Raw genomic sequence first — 8719 nt, 5'->3', positions numbered from 1 at the left:
TTGCAGGCTGAAGAAGGGTGTGCTGGGGTGGATAAGCTGCACTTGTAGATACTTCCAGGCATACTCCTGCATTTTAGTCAGCTAGCAAGTACAGGTGTGATGTACTAGTCACAACCACCTCAGGGCATAGACAGGACCGCAGGGCAGTGCAGTGAAGAGGGTCAACCTGGAGTAGGGCTAGCAAACTTGCACTTCCTAGCTCCTGCACCCTTAAGAAGTGACATTTTGGAGGAGCCAGGTCAGGACCACAAAGACAAGCCAGCCTGCTGCCATGTAATGGTGAGTTCATACCACGGCAATATTTCTATTGTTCTGCTCAGTTAGAGGAGCAGAACAATGAGAATAATGGAAGTTCAAAATTCGGCACATACCGTAACTCAGACGAACAAAGCTGAACAGACTACACCGACTACAATGGAGTCCATTAAGTTTCTTTTTGGGAGCTTATTTTTTACCAGACAAAAAAGTCCTGCATGCAATATTTTTTTATTTAGTCTTTTTGACAGAATCTGCGACGGAGGCCCTGAAAAGAGCTTCCAACAGAGATGAGAACAGGTTCTAAGCCACAATTATGTTTGTCGGAAAGATCGCAACTGCCGAGAGACTATGCAAAATGTGTGCAGAGAGTTTTAAGGAGAGAGATACCGCAACCTGCAAGTGCCTGTGCAGAGCGAGAATTAGTGTGTCACAAGAAGTGAGATACCGTGCCGAGTAATGAAGGTAACAGCTATCCTGCAGTATTTTAGCAGCTGGTTTTAATTTATTAAAGACTTATTTCTATTTAAGGGGTTGTCCACTCTTCCTATATTGATGGCCTATCATGTAAATGGAATGGGACCCCAGAACCTCCTGCCCTGGGTGACTAGGAGTGTGGTGGTGGTGTCAAGTGTAGTGCCCTGAAGCAAGCAGTATTTTGAAGTCTAGTCATTTATGGACATTTGCCCCTATTTCACCTGTGCAACGTCATCAACTCCTTACTTTATTTAACTTTATAAGGTTAAAGGGGCATTCCGGTAAAGTAATTTAATTTTTTGAAAAACTGCACTAAGGCTGCAAGCTATGACTCAACCAGAACCCATACCTACACATATGACCAGAGGTTCAATTTACCTTGCAATCCATTTGTCTAGCTCTGCAATCCATTTTTCGAGCCTGCAACACACAGAGGATCATGGCGCCTGATCTTCCTTCACAAAACTACAATCCCCACCATACCTAGCTTTCCTGCTGTGAGTTTGTGCTTTTTCATGAGAGTTGCTGTTTACTGATTGGCTGCCTGATATATAGTCTAGTCATGCCCCCTCTACTCAGTAATCACCAGCACACTCACACAAGACATTTAGCTCGAGAATTGATAGCAACACACTGAGCATGCTCGACCTAACAAAGGCTCAGAACTACAGGTCGATGCCATGGTCACTTATGAGAAAATACAGTGGGTAGTAGAGGAAGAAAACTACTTTTATAACTACTGAACGGTAAATATATGAAATTGACATTATATTAGGTAATTATTGATGATGAATTAGTCTAAAACATAAGTTATATTTATGATAACCGGAATACCCCTTTAACTTGCACTGACTTATACTTCTTAATACTATGTAACTGCATATTATATGTTTGCTATAATATATATCCTGTTCATTTGCACTGTGTTTGCACAGCACTGTGGACATGGTTAATGAACACCGAGAGACTTTTGGGACTTTCTAGCTAATAATGAGAAGCTAATAAGTTTCCACAGTTACCATAGGGTTTAAAGAAGAGTATGTTTTGAAGGTAAAATGCCAGACTTGTTTACCAATAACCCAGACTGACCTTTTGAATGTCTGGTTTAGCTTTGTTATTATGTCTTAAGATTTGTTTTTGTCTGGAAAAACTGCTGTGTCATTGCCATTGAATATCATTGAAGCTCTAATGTAAGTCTGTGAGAGACCAGAATTGTAAAATTGTATTTGTTTGGGTTGGGTTTCTCCACTCCACCTCTTCCACTAGAAGGATCTAGTTCAGCTAGAAACTGTATATAAGGAGAGCAGTCAGAGTCCCTAGTGTTCTGCGGTTAAGGAACAGTGCTTAGTAGAGGGGAATCTGCCAGACCTTTCAGTGACCAGAAGAAGATGCTAAGATGGGGATACTCTGCTACAGATCCTGGATCACCAGGGTACCAGCCTTCTGAGAGAGAGAGGTCAGCTAGCTCAGGCCTTTCCTCAGCATCAAACCCTTCTTCTGCCAAGGAGGAGACTGGAGAAGCCAGCCCTATGCCTCCCCTGAGTTGTTTTGCATCTGAATCCCTCCAATAAAGAAGCACACTGGTTTACTGCAGATCCTAGCTCTCTGGACTTATTTCTCATTGGGGTGAACCATTTCTTCCGGAGATCAGCAACATGTGGTGACACCTCGACAGTGTCCAGGAGACCCAGCGTATCGTTAGGGCCACCCAAAATCCAGACACTGCATAAGCAGCACCTGAAAGGGGCATAATTTATATGTTTAGTCACCACTTATTCCCCTTGCTGTTTCCTCACCTTCAGTCTGCGTTCAAAGACTGCAGCAGTGATGTAGCCTTATATGCCATATAACCACTGCAGCCATTCACTGGACTCAGAAGTCTACTGCTGAGTCCAGTGACTGGATGTACTTTTCACATATCATATGCAGCTACATCACCACTGCAGCTCTGAAATCACAGTCACCGCCAGAACTGAAAACGGAGGGGGAATATGTGGTGAATACATGATCTTTTATTATCTTAACACATTTAAGGACAGGAGAGCGTTTTAAATAAGCCAGACAACCCTTTTAAAAAGGACCTCTCACCTCTCCGGACATATCTATTTTAGTAGCTACTTGCATTCCCCATATAATAATTCTAGAGCATCTATTCTTATGACTATATGTTGTGCCATCCCTCTATTATTCCTGCTAGAAGTTTATGAATGAATTGACAGCAGTTTGCAATAAAGGTCCACCTGGGGGTCACCAGTTGGGGGCGTGTCCTTGCACAGTCTGACTGTATCCAATTAGTGCTGCTAATGTGAGACCGTGCAGGGAAACACCCTCAACTGGTAACACCCATCTGGTCCTACATTGTAAGCGGTTAGTCATTTGTTCATAACTTCTAGTAGGAATAATAGAGGAATCGCGCAATATAGAGTCATAATAATAGATGTTCCGAAATTGTTATTACAAGGTAGGCTGCGAGGAGTTAATAAAACAAGAGAGGTGACAGGTCTCAAATTAAGGGGCCATGATTATTGGTGGCATGGTGGCTCAGTGGTTAGCACCGGTGCTTTGCAGCGCTGGAGTCCTAGGTTCATAATCCAACCAAGAACAACATCTGCATGGAGTTTGTATGTTCTACCCGTGTTTGAGTGTGTTTCCTTCCATACTCGAAAAATAAGCAAATTGGTGTCCGATAAAATTGACCCAATCGTGTGTTGGGGTTGAACGCCTATATGACAGCCGCTTACTTCCCAGGGAGTCGCCCCAGCCACAACTATTGAGTTCCTGTGAGAAAAGAGCATTAGAAATGTTTGTTATCATCTCTTAGGCCTCATGTACACGACCGTGTTGTTTTTTGCGGTCCGCAAACCGCGTATCCGCAAAAAATGGAAGCCGCAATTTGCGAAACGGAACGGGCAGCCCCATTGTAGACATGCCTATTCTTCTCCACAAAACGGACAAGAATAGGACATGCTATTTTTTTTTTTTTTGCGGGGCCTTGGAACGGAGCAACGGATGCGGACAGCACACGGAGTTCCCCATTAAAGTAAATGCGTAGTTGAAGTAAAACTGCGCCTCGGATACGGACCATAACTACGGTCGTGTGCATGAGGCCTTAGCATGGAGTGCAGTTGTTGAGAGATGCAATTCTTAAATGTCACCACCAGGTGGCAGTATGAGTACACATGATGATGACAACCAGTCATCTATAGTTTAGATCAAGGCTTCTCTTTTTTTTTCACTGGGGTCCAGAGTTGCCGACCTGAATTTTTCTTTTTTCTGGACAACTTATCCCAAAATCACGGACAACCGATATTTTTTTGACAAATTTGAAAAGCATAATGAATGGCAGAGATTGTAACTAATCCATGTCTATATCTGAATATACTGATAAGAACTCATTACCAGCATTTAGTGTGAGCTGTAAAATGATGTTAATTATCATAAAAATAATCTAGTCAAGCACCACCAGCCTCAAAAATATAATGGGCGTCAATTTTTTTTTTTTTACGGACACAGGTAAAAAGTCGCCAAGAAATTTCTGCACGGTTGGCAACTCTGCTGGGGTCTCAGGAGCCACAGTCACAATCCAAACATTAAGATCAGCACAAAAGGGGTCAATTATGTCTCTAAACCAGAAATAACTGCAGGGAAAAACATTCATAATATTAAAAACATATCTGGTTAAAAAAAATAAAAACTTGAGTCTATGTAGCCACAATCACTGCTACGGTAAAGATACTAGCTGTTCCAATTCAGTCCTGGAACCAGGATCCTGCCCCAATAACTGACTGTACGACCTGAAACAAGCACTTAAATGGGGCAGAATGACAGTGATGGGGGGGGCCCCAAGGTATTAAAGGTCATTGACCCCCTACTTACCACGAGACCCTATTTCTGCTGCCGGCCCATTCATCTGCTTGGAGTTTGCCACCAATACAACCCCATTGAGATGAATGGAACTCATTTTCACTCACAGAAAGTTCTGCAACAAATCTGCTGCATGTGAATCTCTGAATGGCTTGGATAAGTAAGTTATTACCACATAAAGTGAGATAGGTCAGGTTTGCAAAATTAGGCCTGGTCAGGAAGGGGGCAAATGGCCCAGATGTGAAGTGGTTAAATAAAGTAGGTTAGGAGGAGAGTGATTTTTTATTACAATTATATTATATAAAACATGTAAATAAAAAAAAATGATACCTTTGTTAGACATCTGGAGAGTCGTGGGACGTGTTCTGCACTGCCTGGGAGTTTTTGACACACACATGGTGGAAAACTTGGTCAGGAAGGGGGCCCCATACTATGTTTTGTTATGAGGCCTGATTCAATTTTTGCATACCCCTCTATGGGTGTAACTACAAGGGTAGCAGACACAGCAGCTGTTATGGGGCCCCAATAAGTAAGGGGGCCCATCTCCACTCAGATATATGTGCAGTCAGTGATGTATATGAACAATGGAAGAGTGCATTACTTTTTTGCATTATTTCTGTGAGATCACTGATTCATTTCTGTACATCACCATGTGTATGATCATACTGTTGTGATATCACTGTGAGCCTTACTGCTGTGGTGTGACATCACTGTGCACATTATACCTGTGCTCTCACTTCACTCTGCACATAATCCCACCATTGTGACATCACTGTGTGCATTATCCCTGCGCATTAGGAAAAGCAACATAATCTTAAGCTTCTCGTATTCATGCCACTGAAGGTGGTCATGGTGTTGTGGGGCCCTATTCGATGTTTTACTGGATCCTTGTTACGCCCCTTCTGGTGATCCTTTATTCTCACGATCATTTACTTCATCATTAATGAAGGGAAAATAAATTGCACATCAAGGGAAAAGGAATATTGTGACCAGCCTCCTATAACACTGTATGGAGGAGTAACGCTGCCCATAGACGTCATTCCAATAAGGGCTCGTACACCTGATTATGGGTCTCTAGTTAACCCCTTTAATACATCCGGCACATCACTGGTCTGCTGCGCTCCAGGAACTCAAACCTATGCCAGCTAGGGGCTGGTGTAGACGTGAGCTATAATTTTCTCTAGTGTATGTATGAGTATAGTAATACAGCTCTGCAGTATAGGTGAAGTTAATAAATACATAGAAAAAGGTTGAAGCTAAGAGAAGTTGTGAAACACCCCACAACTGTTGAATACAGGATAAATTTTTGGCACAAAAAAAATAAGTGTCAATGTATGGGAGCCATGAGATGGATTATGGAAAAGAAATGTGTCTAAAGTGCTTAGCAAGTTGTACATAATTACCCAGGGCCTAATTTATCATTAATATAAAAGAAAAAATCACAAACTACGCATTTTCTGCACCATTTGCACAAAATGTTTTGTGCAAGTGGTGTTTTTGCCCTGCCTTTGCCATTTTCCCAAAAAGAGAACATGGTTCAGGCGGAAAGGGGGGCGGTGCCAGCGCCCCTGCCACATTTATCTGCTTTGACGCCAAATTTCTGGTTTACAAGAATATTGAAATCTAGACTTCGGTTCAGGCACATGGACTGCGATTAATTTATGATGAGGCGCGGACTCGTGAGGGAGAGCGAGGGGTATGCCGCCAGTCTATGATAAATCAAGGCCATAGTTCATAAGACTAAAATAAGTCACACGTCCATCAAGTCCAACCTGTAATCCTAGTCTGTTGATCCAGAGGAAGGCATGAAACTCTATGTAACGAATGCCAATGCCTATTATATTAGGGAAAACAATAGGCGAAGATTTATCAAAACTGGTGTGAAGGAAAACTGGCTTAGTTGCCCATAGAAACCAATCAGATTCCACCTTTTATTTTACTTTACACCACTTTTGATAAATCTCACCACCAAATCTGGTGATCAGAATGACTTCCTGGATCAAAACCCCATCTCCAGAAATCTAGTAAGTATAATTTGTGATATTACTGTTGAGAAAGGCATCCAGGTCCATCATGTAGTACTAACAGAGCTCTCCTATGGTGATCAATAACTTCAACAATCTCACTGGGGGGCTCATACCAAGTTTGCTATGGGGCCCTATGAAATCTGTTTACCTTCATGAACTTGTTCAATGAATCAACCATCAACCATAGTCTCACTGCTCTTACAGTAAAGAAACCCCTATCTATGACAAGAGGGGAAACCTTCTTTCCACTAGACGTAGTGGATGTCCTCTTCTCATGGTTACAAGCCTAGGTATAAAAAGATCATTAGAAAAATCTCGGTACTGTCCATTCATATTATTTGTACATTGTAATTAGATCCCTCCCTAAACCGTCTTTTTTCCAGACCAAACAAACCCAAGTTACATAGTTAATACAGTTGAAAAAAGACACAAGTCCATCAAGTTCAACCAAGGGATAGGTGGGGACGTGAATCCCAGAAGGAAGTGAGGCTTAGATTTCTACACATTCTCACAAGTTTGACAACCTGTCTTGTTACTGAAAACTACCCATTCTCTTTCCTTGGTCGTCCTCCTCTGAACCTGCTTTGCTTAAGTTATGTTCTTCTTATACAAAGGTGCCCAAAATTGTACACTCCATGTGTGGTCTGACTAGTGATTTGTATAGAAGCAAAATTATGTTCTTGTCCTGAGCATCTAGGCTTCCTGTTATTTTATTTGTCTTGGCAGCAGCTGCCTGGCATTGGTCACTAAAGTTAAATTTACTGTCCACAATATCCCCAAGTCTCATATAGATTGTCCTCCTGTGCTGATTACCTTACGGAGTCAATTGGGAGAAATGTTCTTCATTTTTACTCCTGTAGGCACTATATGATACTATTGATTGATATTTTAATTGATATGGTTACCAGAAAGAGAGAAAGGGTAAATCTTGGCTAAATGAAGTCTTCTCCTTCTCTCCTCTCTGGAATCTGAAGCTCAGTGTGATGTTGACAGTACATACCCCCCTGGGTATTCCTCTACAGTACATACCCAGGGGGTATGTACTGTATAAGAACCCCATGCTGATATTACAGTGCCCCTAGAGAGAGCAGAAGCAATCCCAGAATAAGCACCTACATACACATGATACAAAAACTCACATCCGTCCTCATCACAACCTGAGGTTGAATCCAGTGCCCTTTGTGATTGATTACCAATAATTTCCTCCAATGACCCAGACCGGGTGACAGTAAACCAGATCACGCTTCGTTTGGTGGCAGTGATAATACTTTTTTTAGTTTTCTTTTTAAGTCCATAAAAGAAAGTGAAAACGAAAGTCCCGAAACCAAAACCTTGTGAGGAATTATGATTAAGTAAACTGATAGCTCCCAGCAGTGAATAGGTTAATTGGCACCCATTTAGAATCCATGGGAGAGAGCTCTCAATAGGTCCTTGTGTCTTGGCCATTGACTGATGACCATCTGACCTCTAGTCCTCCACTGACCAGCACATGAAAGACTAAATGCTAATTAAAAAGATAAAGAAGAAGGGAGGAAATTGGAAGTTAATTAATATAGACACTTTAGTCTGAGCATCTGCAGAGGCTGGCACTGTACAGCAATGCGGCTCGATTACCAGCGGACACATGGAGGGGACGCGTAAAAGAATCAACTGCATATAAAAGGTGTGTTTAAGAGCAATGCAAATAATCATCTTTAGCTTTGAGCAAATCAAGGGGGTCATTGAAAGTGCTGTGGTGCTTCGAATTGGAGCTAGTGATGTCATCATGCCTGGGAAATGATGTCACTTAATCTGCTGAGTGTCAAATATGTCAGAGGGGTGTAAAGTAATACATGTATGGGCAGAGGGTAGCCTGCAGGTAAGGGATGAAATGCGTGCATTGGAACTTTATTTGGAAATTCATATTTGCAAAGGATTCAAATGACGTATTGACTAAGAGAGCAACTGTCTTTTTGAACAATCCTCCTAATTTAAGGAGTCTGAGGTACTTTGTAAAGTTCTTGGTACCCCACTTGATATTTTCTTAAAGGGGTTTTCTGGTTCACGGTGGCTGTGCAGTGAATGGAGGGTGCACCCAATCTTCCCTTGGACCTTTT

General features: G+C 42.0%; 1 long non-coding RNA gene across 1 annotated transcript; it reads left to right on the top strand.

Annotated features, from left to right (window-relative positions):
- Nucleotides 1-3501: 3501 nt before the first annotated feature.
- LOC120986203 lies at nt 3502-7138 on the top strand. The gene is made up of 3 exons (XR_005775654.1): nt 3502-3512; nt 4303-4307; nt 7007-7138. It is a non-coding gene; the product is annotated as an uncharacterized LOC120986203 (long non-coding RNA).
- The last annotated feature ends 1581 nt before the right edge of the window (nt 7139-8719 follow it).

The sequence above is a fragment of the Bufo bufo genome, chromosome 1 (assembly GCF_905171765.1).
Source record: "Bufo bufo chromosome 1, aBufBuf1.1, whole genome shotgun sequence".
NCBI classification, from domain to species: Eukaryota; Metazoa; Chordata; class Amphibia; order Anura; family Bufonidae; genus Bufo; species Bufo bufo.
Note: the sequence above shows the minus strand (reverse complement) of the source record. Positions and strands in the feature narration are given on the sequence as shown.